The sequence below is a fragment of the Oxyura jamaicensis genome, unplaced genomic scaffold (genome assembly GCF_011077185.1).
Source record: "Oxyura jamaicensis isolate SHBP4307 breed ruddy duck unplaced genomic scaffold, BPBGC_Ojam_1.0 oxyUn_random_OJ68253, whole genome shotgun sequence".
NCBI lineage: Eukaryota > Metazoa > Chordata > Aves > Anseriformes > Anatidae > Oxyura > Oxyura jamaicensis.
The window spans coordinates 5789-18891 of NW_023308825.1; the positions used below are offsets into that span (position 1 = coordinate 5789).

The 13103-nt window shown below is 41.5% G+C and overlaps 1 long non-coding RNA gene across 1 annotated transcript; it reads right to left on the bottom strand.

Moving 5' to 3' along the window:
• Positions 1 to 599: 599 nt before the first annotated feature.
• Positions 600 to 7511, bottom strand: LOC118159166. Its single transcript, XR_004747032.1, has 3 exons — positions 6682 to 7511; positions 5241 to 5245; positions 600 to 611 (listed from the first exon to the last, which is right to left on the bottom strand). It is a non-coding gene; the product is annotated as an uncharacterized LOC118159166 (long non-coding RNA).
• Between the last annotated feature and the right edge of the window lie 5592 nt (positions 7512 to 13103).

Here is a 13103-nt window from a genome sequence, read left to right on the forward strand (position 1 = left end):
AGGCGATTATCTTGTCCGCAGCACAACAGGCTGCATTGCACCAAATTATACAGAAGCTACAAGAGGCGTGGATGAGTCGACTCCTCTTGGAGCTGCCTGTTTCTCTATTATTGTGCAATGCTGAGGACTCACTCACCTTATGCAGTCATCTGCCAATGGCAAAACAAAAAGGGGGGACCATCTTCCTTCTCCTCCTCTATCTGTGACATTGATAAAAGTGATGGGGATGGGGATGTATTTAGAATTTTAGAGTGGGTATTTCTAAGTGTACAACCAAAAACTAGTATTCAAACACGGCCAGAAGCAGTGGGAGAGTTGATAAGGAAAAGCAGAGCAAGAATTGTAGAAATGAGTGGACAAGAGCCCGATGATATTAGTATACCTGTTAACACAGTTGATCTAGAGTGGTGGCTGCGAAATGCAACCCCCATACAGGAAGCCTTGTGGAGTTACGGGGGGAAAGTGCACTCGCAGCAGCCAAAGGGAAGGATATGGCAGGTTCTGAAACGTAATCAATGGATGGAGAAAACTAAGGTTCAAAAGAACCCTTTGGTCGATGGCCTTACGGTGTATACCGATGCAGGACAGCGCTTGTGGCGGGCGGTCTGTGTCTGGCGAGAAAAGGGTCAGTGGTGTAATCATGTTATAGAAGGACAGGCCCAAGACTCTCTTCAAACCTTAGAACTGACTGCGGTGGTTTGGGCCTTGAATAATTGGCTGAATAGTCTGTTGAATGTTGTGACAGATTCATTATATGTCGCTGGAATAGTGCCATGCCTAGAAGACGCCCTGCTTAGGGAGACAGCTAACCCTCGATTAGGGGGGCTATTCATCCAATTAAGGTCCACACTCTTGCAGCGAACTAAGGCCTGTTGTGTTATACATGTGCGAAGTCACCAGTGGAATATCGGTTTGGGGCAGGGTAATCAGTTGGCCGACAGCCTGGTCAGTTCAGTGTACCATGCACCCCCAATGGACAAATTTCAACAGGCTAGACGAAGTCATGATACCTTCCACCAGAATGCCAAAGGCCTAAGGAGGCCATTTGAGCTGACAGAAAGCGAAGCTTGATCTATAGTTCAGGCCTGTCCAAAATGTGGAAACCACAGGCTGGGAATAGGACAAGGAGTTAACCCTAAAGGATTAAAGGCACTAGAGTTGTGGCAAATGGATGTCACACATTCCCGAATTCAGTAGACTAAAACATGTGCATGTAGCAGTTGACACCTTTTCAAAAATGATATGGGCAACCGCGTTGCCGGGTGAAAAAGTGCATCGTGTGTAAACATCTACTCGCTTGTTTTGCAGTGTTAGGGGTCCTTGAGCAGATTAAGACAGATAACGGGCCTGCATACATTAGTCAGAAAGTCAGGACATTTATGTTAAAATGGGGTGTCAAACACGTGACAGGGATTCCACACTCACTGACAGGGCAGGGACTCGTAGAGCGTACTCATCAAGTCCTAAAGGACTATCTGAATAAGCAAAGGGGAGTGGAAACTGAGGCATAGCAAAGACTGTACCGAGCACTGTTTACCTTGAATTATCTGTGTCTGATGGGTGATCGAGAAGAACCACCCGTGATGATACACCACCAGAATCTCAAGTTCAATAGAGCAACGACCCTACCACAACTTAAAGTGATGTACAGGGATCCGGCCACCGGGGTCTGGGAGGGGCCTGGTTCGGTCATTTTTAATGGTCAAGGGTATATGTGTGTCTCCACAGATCGCAGACTGCTGTGGGTGCCTAGTCGAGCGGTGAAGCCCGTGCTGGGTCACTGAGATCAGTCTGGCAATCAAGACGATCAGAGTTCTGATTCTGGAGACAGTAATCCCAACAATGATGGCCCTCCATCACATTGAGGTTAGGGGAGATACGTAGGTTAGCTAGGCAAATAAGACGGGGCAGTCTGCTTCTTCCTTATCGCTAATTTCGTGAAAAATAAATAAATAAATAAAATAAAATAAATACAGGTCTCTGGGAGGGACCCCAGCCTCTAATAACTTGGGGTCGAGGGTATGCTTGTGTCTCCACAGGTCATGGACCAAGATGGGTACCAGCAAGGGGGTAAGGCCGTGGTTGGCTTCCTCCTCACAATCGTTGCTGTCATCGGTTATTGCCAGCCCTGGGTCGCCATCGAACCATGCTGCAACATCTGGGTCACCCTCGCCAAGATGACAGGACAAGAAGCGATGTGCCTGTCCCTGGCTAGTGCTAACGACCCGTTTACGACATGTCTGGTGGGGATTCTGGAAGACAACAAAGATTGGACTGTCTACTCGCCGCGAGCGCCCCTAGAGCCACAGGAATTAGATATCCTAGGAAGTGTAACAGCCACATCATGTGTAAAGTTCAATTACATGGGCAAAAACCAAACCATGAAACAAGTCGTCAATGCCACACTTGCTCCTTATCGCAATGCATCTCTTTGGTGTAATTATACAGAACTATAATAGCATCATTCCTTGTGCCAGGAGCAGCTCTGCTCGGCTGTGGGATCGACTGTGGAGCGGACACCCCTAGGTGCACCCCGAGCATTTTCCTCGGAGGGGTCTCCGCTCTCAGCCGCTCACCACGGGAGTAGACAAGGACCTCCTGAAGCTGCGGACAAATTATTTTAAGTGATATTTTCTTGTGGTATGAATGAAAAGTGCAAGAGGCCTCTTTGCATGATTGTGTTGTGCGAGTGAGAAGCAGCATCGCAGCGAAGCAACATCCGTAGTGCTTAGTGGCTTGTTGACTGATGTAGATTCTAGTAGGCATGCTATTTTACATTCGTACTTCTGCATGTGACTTTCACCCTGTTGCTTATTGTACCGTGCTTGTTTCAATGCTTACAAAGAATGCTTTCGCGCTCAATGCAATCAGCTTGGCTGTTAGAAATAAAAAGAGGGGGAATTGTGGGAAATTGGTCAGAAAGTATGTGGAGTATGTTAGACACAGAGACGAAGTGAGAAAAGGAAAATGCAGAATGAGGCGAAAGTCACGTAGCCTGAAGATAAAGGAGGTATAACTGGGAGACAAGAAGATCAAAAACAACAGGTGCAGTCCGGCCTGTTGCTCATCAGTACACGTAAAGGAGATAGGGCTGCTGTGCGATCGCCTTGTGAACAATAATAACGGCTACCGTGCAAACTTTGCCAAGTTGTGTGATAAAAGCATGTAGATACGCTAAGCCTATATAAGTAGATGGGTGAGACAATAAAGTGCTTCAGCTATGCACCAGCCTGGAGTCATGTCGTTCATTCCCTTCAGAATGGGGTAAAAGTGCCACTTTTTTGGGGACACCAATCTGAGACTAGGGGATAAAATGATCACTAGACAATTGTTGTGTGTACCCAAGGCAGGGACTAACTTGTTGGGGAGGGATTTGATGATGAAATTGGGTATTCAAATACGAAATTGTCAGACTGGAATAACAGTGTCAATGAAGGTATTGACAGAAGATGATGAAAAAGAGATTGAAAAAAGGAAGGAAATTGAGGACGGATTAATATCAGTCCCCTGAAGACAGATATGCAGGAAGGATATGAGCCAATAAGGCAGAAGCAATACCCCATCTCACCTGAGGGAGAAATTGGTCTTAAATCAGTGATAAAAGGGATGATTAAAGATGGATTACTGGAGCCATGCATGTCTTCCTTTAATACTCTTATCCTGCCAGTAAGGAAGGCTGATGGTTCTTACTGACTGTAAAGGATCTAAGAAAGGTTAATGAGAGAGTGTGGAAGTGGCACCCTGTGGTTTCAAATCCATACACTCTGATGAGCAATAACCTACATGAACATAATTCGTTTAGTGTGATAGATTTAAAAGATGCCTTTTGGGCCTGTCCATTGGACCCTGCAAGCAGACACATTTGTCTTCGAGTGGAAAAACCCTGGAACAGGGCAGAAGCAGCAACACACATGGACAGTTTTACCTCAGGGGTTTACAGTCACTAATACATATTAGTGACTAATACATATTCATCACTATTCCTAGAAAAGGCAGGCTTATTATAATTAGTTCCCGGAATCCAAACCCTCTCTGGACACATGCGTATCAGTCTCTGGTGGTCTTTTTGGGGGTCTCTTGTGCTGAAGGCTCGTAGTCTTCCTCCCAGGCTTTGTCCTTCGGTCGTCCTTCAACTCCCCCTTTCTCCTTATTTGGAGAATCTCTGCCAGATATCAGAGGCTTAGGCAGCGTCCCATGCAAAAGTCAGCAGTTTCCTGAAAAAAATCCTTGTTCTCTTATCTCCCAGACTCGAGTCTCAATGTTCACCCTTCAACCCCTCTATTTACACAAATTGCTGGATCGTTCCTTTGCATGATACAAGAACTATGTATGTACACTAATCACTCTGTTTTTCTTAAATAGGAGTTTATATTTCATCATGCAGCCCTAGCATTGTTCCATACTGACACAAATCAAATTAACGCATTTCACAATCCCCCATTTCCTTTTTTCATGGTATTGACTCGTATTTTTTTTCCCCCCAATCGAGTCAATACTTGCCAAATTGGTACCAATTTTGGATCTTCTTTTGTTTTTATTATCATCAGGGAATGGGTTTTCTCTTCCCCTGGTTCTGGGTCAACAGCTACCACAGATATTTGCATTCCTTGTATAACCGAGTGTATTAATCTGGTAAAACAGGGTATTAAACATGGAATTATTAACAACCCTCCACATATTCCCAATACAACTATCCCGATTCTCATAAGCCAACCACCACCCATAAAATCTCCCCATAATTCTCTTAAATTGATTTCATTCCAAGTCTGAACTGGGATGTGCAATTTTCTTCACTTCTTTTTACAAGTTCATTCACAGCTTTTCCTTCATCATCAATCTCTACACAGCAATTACTAAGGTTAAATTTTCCACAGACGACTCCTTCTTGTGCTAGCAAATAATCTAAAGCTAAGCAATTTTGATACAAAGCAGATCTCATCTTGGTATTTTGTTTTGCAATTAATCCGAGTGCATCCAGTTTTATTCACAACTATTTCTACTACAGCTTGCAACCTAATTATTCTATTAAGCATATATAGTGGGGTCCTATAGGACCCCACTTTATCCTTTATCTGGAATGTAGTGATCTTGCAAGTTTGCAATGTCCTTATCAGTCTGAGCTAATTTGTGTCCTTTTTGTCCATCTGTTTCCTGCCCGAGAGGGGATGTCTGGCAAGTTTTTGTTACTTAGTTTTCACCTATTCTTCACCTCTTGGCTCCTGATAGTATATCTTACAGACTCAGACTACTTCTTCCTTGACTAACAGATAATATTGAGTAACTAATCTATTCTATTCTTAATACCTAGATAATGATTCATCCTACTGCCTAGCTAGCTAATCATCCTTTTATATTTACTAATTGCTTGCTTGTTTCATTCCCCCCTTTTCTTGATGCATGCAAATTCCTTTGCATTAAATGTACCCATCTTTCGTAATACAACAAAACAAACATTTGAACAATACACATACAAATATTCCCAATATCACAAAAGCAATCGTAATAATAAAAACCTGTTTCAGCCACTGTATATTAGGTAGCCAAGAAGTTATTTTGTTCCACATTTCTTCAAAACTCCATGAGAGATCGTCTTTGGTAACTTAATGTAATATTTTAGTCTGTTTCCATATTTCCTCTAGGTCAGTGGAAATTCTCCCACTTTGATCCACATACACACAACTAGTATTAACAATTGTACATACTCCTCCTCGAGCAGCCAGCAACAAGTCTAAGGCCATTCTGTTTTGTAACACCACTTGTGATAAGCTAGATATTTCTTGCTGTTGAGCTTTCATAACATCAACTGTCCTATTTTCTAATTTTTCTACTACTGCAGATATGTTGACTATTGTTTTTTTGTTTTTTTTTTTTCCAACTCACTCACCCCTAACCATGGGATAAACCAACAAGCAAAACTATGGAAAGCAGTAGGTCTTTCTACTAAGGGATTTTTGATTTCCCGTCCAATTCTCCAAATATGATTTCTCAAATACCCCCATGACAAAGAATCATGTATCATCATATTAGGGACTACTGCTCCCAAAGTACAAGTTCCCATCCAGTGTTTTTTTTTTTGTAAAACCTTCCGAGCTGTATCATTACACAGCCAGTACCATCCTCTTCCCTCTGGTACTGGCCAAGCCGTAGAGTTAACAAAAATTGAGGTACCAATAGATAAAGTGATGTTACAAGATGACTGGTTTCCCACATATGTTATGGGGTTACAATCAATTTTCCCTTGTCCTTTGGGTGGGTTACATCTCTGAACGCAAGTATAATATGACTCTTGTACCTTAGGACTATTTATTTCTAATTTCAGAATCTCATCACCTTCAATACCCCAAGAGGTATTCCTCCATAAATTTTCCCAGGATTTATTCCTAGGTAGGGGAATTCCGATTAGAGATATTCCTTTATCTCCATGTTCTGGCATGTGTGTACATATCCAGCAATTTGTTTTACCCAGGGCATGAGAAACTCCTTGTACCAGAGATAAATGTGCATTTTTATCCCATAAAGTCAAGTATAAATTAGGTAGCCACCCCATTATAATTGAAGAGCTGTAATTTGGTAGATCCTATTGGGGTAGCAGTCCATGATATTCCAGGAGCTCTCTTCACTCTCGAATAGTGGATCCAAGCAGCTTGTTCTTTAATCTTGATAGCAGTATGCGTCGTCAACAACACCTGATATGGTCCGGTCCATCTTTCTTCTAGGGGTTGTCCTGAAAAAGTCTTTATATATACATAATCCCCGAGCTTAAAGGGGTGGATTGGTTGATCCAGCCCTCTAGCCCTGGTCCCTAAAATCAATTTATGTACTTTATTTAATTGTTTCTGAAGTTCAGTTATATAAGCATATAAATATTCTGATCCTAACTGCGTTAGATCCTCTCCACTAAATAGAAATTGATACGGCTTCCCATATAAGATTTCAAAGGGACTCAAATTCTCCTTTACTCTAGGTTTAACTCTAATTCTAAGTAATGCTAAAGGAAGGGATTGAGGCTATGACAAATTAGCTTCTTGTCCGATTTTAGCTATTTGTTGTTTAATTAAATGGTTCATTTTTTCTACTTGTCCACTTGCCTGCGGTCTATAAGGAGTATGTAGTTGCCAATCTATCTTTAGAATCTTACTTATCTGTTGTACCACTTGCACATAAAAATGTGAACCTCTATCAGAGGACATTGCTACTGGAATTATTATTTCATTTAACAAGACTTTAACCACTTCTCTTGCTTTGTTTGTTCGACAGGGAAAGGCTTCGGGCCATCCTGAAAACGTGTCAGTCAGAACCAATAAATAACGATACCCCCCTTTTCTAGGGAGTTCTGAAAAATCAATTTGCCACTGTTGTCCCAGATAATTTCCTTTACCAATTATTCCAAATTTTATTTTATTCTTAGTATTGGGGTTGTTGTGTAAACAAATGCTATATTGTTGAGTTACTTGTTTTATCGTTGTATATAAATCTTGTCCCACTAATGTCTGACTCAGGCTCTTATGCAATGTGTCAGCCCCTCAGTGTGTTTTATTGTGTTCTGTAAGAACTGTGAGCCATATCAAATTAGAGGGTATTACTACTCGGTTATCTTTTAAATATACCCATCCATCTGGTTTTATTTTACCTTTCAAATCTTCAATTAATTTTAAGTCTTCTTTTGTATAATTTGGCTTTTGGTTTATGTATATAGTTTGAACTTTACCGTCTGGTATCAAAGATGATGCCTTCACATCAGTTAATCCAGCTACCTGCTTAGCCTCTTGATCTGCCAATCGATTTCCAATTTCAAAATCGGCGTTCCCCTTTTGGTGTCCCCGACAATGCATGATAGCTACCTTTTCTGGTTGTTTTACTGCCTCTAACAATTTTAAAATTTCTTCAGCATGTTTTATCTGTTTTCCTTGAGCGGTCAGCAATCCACGTTCTTTCCAAATCGCTCCATGAGCATGCACCACACCGAATGCATATTTAGAATCGGTCCAATTATTTATTTTCCTTCCTGCTGCTAGTTCCAGTGCTCGCGTAAAAGCAATTATCTCTGCTTTCTGGGCGGACGTCCCAAGGAGGTAATGGTTTAGACTCGATTACCTGCTGAGTGGTTGTAACGGCATACCCTGCCTTACGTTGTCCTTGTTTCACAAAGCTGCTTCCATCAGTATACCAGGATTCGTCAGCATCTTCTAAAGGTTCTTCCTTAAGATCAGGTCGACTGGAATACACGGTCTCCATTGTTTCTATACAGTCATGTGTTACTAGTTCATCCTGAGTTCCACTAAGGAAAGAGGCTGGATTCACAATGTTAGTGACCACAATTTCCACATCATCTTGTTCTACTAGTATTGCTTGGTATTTTAAAATCTCTGCAGGAGAGCCAATGACCTCCCTTTTGTTCCAAAACTGTTGAGACTGTATGGGAAACTAGCACTGTCATTTTCTGTCCCATTGTAAGCTTCCGAGCCTCCTGTATATTGATAACGACTGCTGCCACTGCCCGAAGACATCCGGGCCATCCTTTACTTACTTCATCCAGTTGTTTAGAGAAGTAAGCTACTACTACTCGTTTATAGGGACCCAGCTTTTGTGCTAATACTCCCAAAGCCATCCCTTGTCTCTCATGGGAAAATAACCAAAAAGGTTTCGACAGGTCCAGCACTCCCAAGGCCGGAGCACGCATCAATTCAAGTTTAAGTCTCTTAAAAGCTGTTCGCACTTCTCCAGTCCAAACCAATTTTGACTGGTTACCTTTTATCAAGTCATATAGAGGCTTCACCATCAGTCCATAATTATAAATCCAAAGGCGACACCAACCTGTCATTCCCAGAAAGGTTCGCAGTTCTTTTATCGTTTGTGGTTCCGGAGTTCGACAAATGGCTTCCTTGCATTCAGTTCCCAGCTCTCGTTGTCCTCCTGAAGTTTCGAATCCCAGATAGGTCACACATTGCTGAACCAGCTGGGCTTTCTGTTGGGAAACTCGATATCCATTTAAACCCAGAAAATTAAGGAGACTGACAGTCCATTGAACACAACCTTCTTTAGTCTCAGTGACTATCAATAGATCATCCACGTATTGTAACAAAGTCCCTTCAGTGTCCGGAGGTTTTCAAGTCTCAAGTTCCTTTGCTAATCGGTTTCCAAAAATGGTGGGGCTATTCTTGAATCCTTGAGGTAATACTGTCCACTTAAGCTGCGTCTTTCTACCTGAGTCGTGGCTTTCCCATTCAAAGGCAAATAGGTTTTGTCTTTCTGTGGCTAAGGCTAGGCAGAAGAAGGCGTCTTTTAAATCCAGTACGGTAAACCAAACTTGACTATTCTTTAATTTAGTCAGCAAAGCATAAGGGTTTGCCACTACTGGATGTATATCTTCGGTGATTTTATTTATGGCCCTCAAATCCTGAGCTAGCCTATAGCTTTTTCCATCTGCCTTTTTGATTGGCAATATGGGTGTATTGTATTTGGATTCACATTCAACTAATAATCCATACTGTAGAAATTTATCAATTATCTCTGTAATTCATTTCCTATCTTCTATCCTCAAAGGATATTACTTAACAGGTTTCTCTCTTCGCTTTAATTTAATAATTATCGGGGTCACATTTTTAGTTCTTCCAGGGACTTCGGTGGCCCAAACTCCTGGATACACTTGATCTGTGATCTCTGAGGGTATTTCACTTTTAGGGTCAGTTTGTATTAGTGCCAAGCTCAACACATTTATTAGTTGTTCTTCTCCTATCCTTAATTCCATTTTCCCTTTTTCAAAGATAATTTCTGCTTCTAATTGTTCTAACAAATCTAAACCTAATAGAGATTTTGGAGATCCAGGTATATATAAAAACCTATGTATCCCTATTTGTTTCCCCAGTTTATATTTCAAGCATTGCAAAAGAAACGCCTTTTCCTGTTGGCCAGTTGCTCCTATTACATTTACAGACTAAGTAACACAGAGAAAGAAGTTCCTTTAACCAACAAAATTCAAGCCTCTCTCTTCATTCCCTAGCTGTATTTCAACCAGTGGACCTGCTAGGGTAGATGCCCCAGGTCCCCATTATTCCTGACTGTTGTAAGTTTATCCTGCAGCCTAAGACAATTTCTTTCTGATATCAGGGGGCCAATTGCCCTAGAAAGAGGCTAGCCAATTGCCTCTGTTTTCTGAAGCCACGTCCAAATTTTTAATTTTTTTTTTCATTGCATTTCAAAAGTTGGTCCAAAAATTCCATAGGGGTTTCTTTTGGACCTTGTTGGAACAAATTCTCAATTCCCAATTTAACCAGATCTCGGTATAGCAGTTCATAATTTCCGGGGTGATTAGGGTCTCAGATTGGGAGGGGTCAGTCAGGGGAATACAATCGTTGAAAGTTCCCTGAGCAGTCCCGTTAGCAATCTGAACTCACACATGAACTCAGGTTGTTTTAAGAGTTAACTGCTTTTCTGTTTCCATTACAACTCTCTCAGACCCATCATGGTCCCTCTGCCCCAGAGGGCTCACACCCTCTGTGATTTTGAGATCTCAGCCTCGGGTTGAGGCAGAACTATTAACATCCCTACATCCTCTTTCCCTGCTCATTCAACTTCAAACAGCTTTATCAAATACTACATGCCACACCTTTAACACCTTCAACAACCCTTTTAACACTTCCTTTATCTTTCTCCAGCCTGTACTTTTCTAATGCCAGCACCAAAGGCTCAGTCAGGGGCCAACTTAATTCCATACCTTTTCCCTCCAAGATGCTGAAACAACATATCAGTATACAACATTTCATCCCATTTCCCTTCTCTCCTTAAAAACAACATTAACTGTAACAAGGTTCAGAGTACCATTAGAAGGCCATTTTTCCCCACACTCCAACTTATATAGTGACCACCATTGGTTACAATATCCTATCAATATTTTCTTATTCACAGTTCCTCCAGCGGACCCTCCAATATCCTTCCAATGAATTAAAACACATCCTAAAGGACTTTTCTTTAGAATTCCACCACTTTATTTTCCTCCCATTTTTCCGATTCACACTTTTAGATTACCCTTCAGATTACACTTACAAAATGCAGCACGTCTGTATCTTTTTACAGCAACACCAAGAAACTATTATTATTACCAAAAATATAGCTAAAATCGCAATAACAACAATCACAGTCAAATTCCACATTCAGTAGGTCAGAAAACCGAAATCAGTAACACGGTCCCAAATGAACCTTTGATTTAAAGAACGAAGTCAAAATTTCTTCTTAGTGACGAAATATTCTTTATTGACAGCGCTGGATGCACGGGGGATCCTCCCACCTAACGTGCATCCCCGAAGTGACAAACTATCTCCTATTTATACAGCAGAACAACGAATATTCAATTAACGCCTATACATAGTCATTACCTAAACCCGCCTACTCACGCTTCTTACGCTAATTAGCTTATCAGTCCTTTGCACTTGCGCAGATTCTTCCAAGAATTGTGGGCAGGGGTCTTAAGGACATGGGCAGTGGTCTTTGGGAGGAAGGCCGTATGTCTTCCTCATAGTATACTTTTCACCCTTTATGTAGAATGTAGCGATTTTGCAAGTTTGCAATGTCCTTATCAGTCTGAGCTAATTTGTGTCCTTGTTGTCCATCTGTTTCCTGCCCGAGATGGGATGTCTGGCAAGTTTTTGTTACTTAGTTTTCACCTATTCTTCTCCTCTTGTCTCCTGATAGTATATCTTACAGACTCAGACTACTTCTTCCTTGACTAACAGATAATATTGAGTAACTAATCTATCCTATTCTTAATACCTAGGTAATGATTCATCCTATTGCCTAGCTAGCTAATCATCCTTTTATATTTACTAATTGCTTGCTTGTTTCACCTTAAAGGCAAATCTTTTGCTAAGGTTCCCAGCTAAAATTGCAATAACAACAATCAGAGTCAAATTCCGCATTCAATAGGTCAGAAAACCGAAATAAGTAACACAGTACCAAATGAACCTTAAAGGCAAACCTTTTGCCAAGGTTCCCAACGGCAATTAAATGCCACCAAAACAGATCCAACGTATACTTAAGGTGCTAGCCACAAAAGCATACACCAACACTACCTTGCAGAAGCTTACCTTCTGACTTATAGGCAGCACCAAATGACCGGTCTACCAAACAAACAAACCAAAATAAAGAATATCGTCACTTACACGGATGGGGTCCTTGTCTGCCTCCGCAGTGATCCGTTGAGTCAAGGAGTCCCTCCGGGAAATCCCAGGGGTACCCTAGGGAGTCCTATTCCCAGCGGGTCCTGCAGCCGGGCAGAGAGGTTGTCCCATATGGGGTGCCAGATTGATTTAAAGAACGAAGTCAAAATTTCTTCTTAGTGATGAAGTATTCTTTATTGACAGCGCTGGATGCACGGGGGATCCTCCCACCTAAAGTGCATCCCCGAAGTGACAAACTATCTCCTATTTATACAGCAGAACAACGAATATTCAATTAACGCCTATACATAGTCATTTCCTAAACCCGCCTACTCACGCTGTCTTCCTCATAGTATCCTTTATCTGGAATGTAGTGATCTTGCAAGTTTGCAATGTTCTTATCAGTCTGAGCTAATTCGTGTCCTTGTCCATTTGTTTCCTGCCCGAGACAGGATGTCTGGCAAGTTTTTGTTACTTAGTTTTCACCTATTCTTCACCTCTTGGCTCCTGATCTTACAGACTCAGACTACTTCTTCCTTGACTAACAGATAATATTGAGTAACTAATCTATTCTTAATACCTAGATAATGATTCATCCTACTGCCTAGCTAGCTAATCATCCTTTTATATTTACTAATTGCTTGCTTGTTTCAGACTCTCATGCCCTTTCTTTGATTTCAATTTTGATAATTACACACGGGTCTTGTCCTTTTCCATATATTTAAATCCCATTTCTTTTGCACCCGGTCTCCAGTGTTCTGAACTATAAAGCGTTATATTGACAGGGTTACAAGTCCAGTCTGTACAATTGGGGGAAGCTTTTCTGTTTTCAGTCCGGGCTTCTAATCCCATTCCCACACATTGCTGAGGCCATCCCCAACTGGGATCCATACTCCAACAAGCACAGTCTTAAATATTCCTAAATATCCTCTTAATTCCCATGGCATCTAC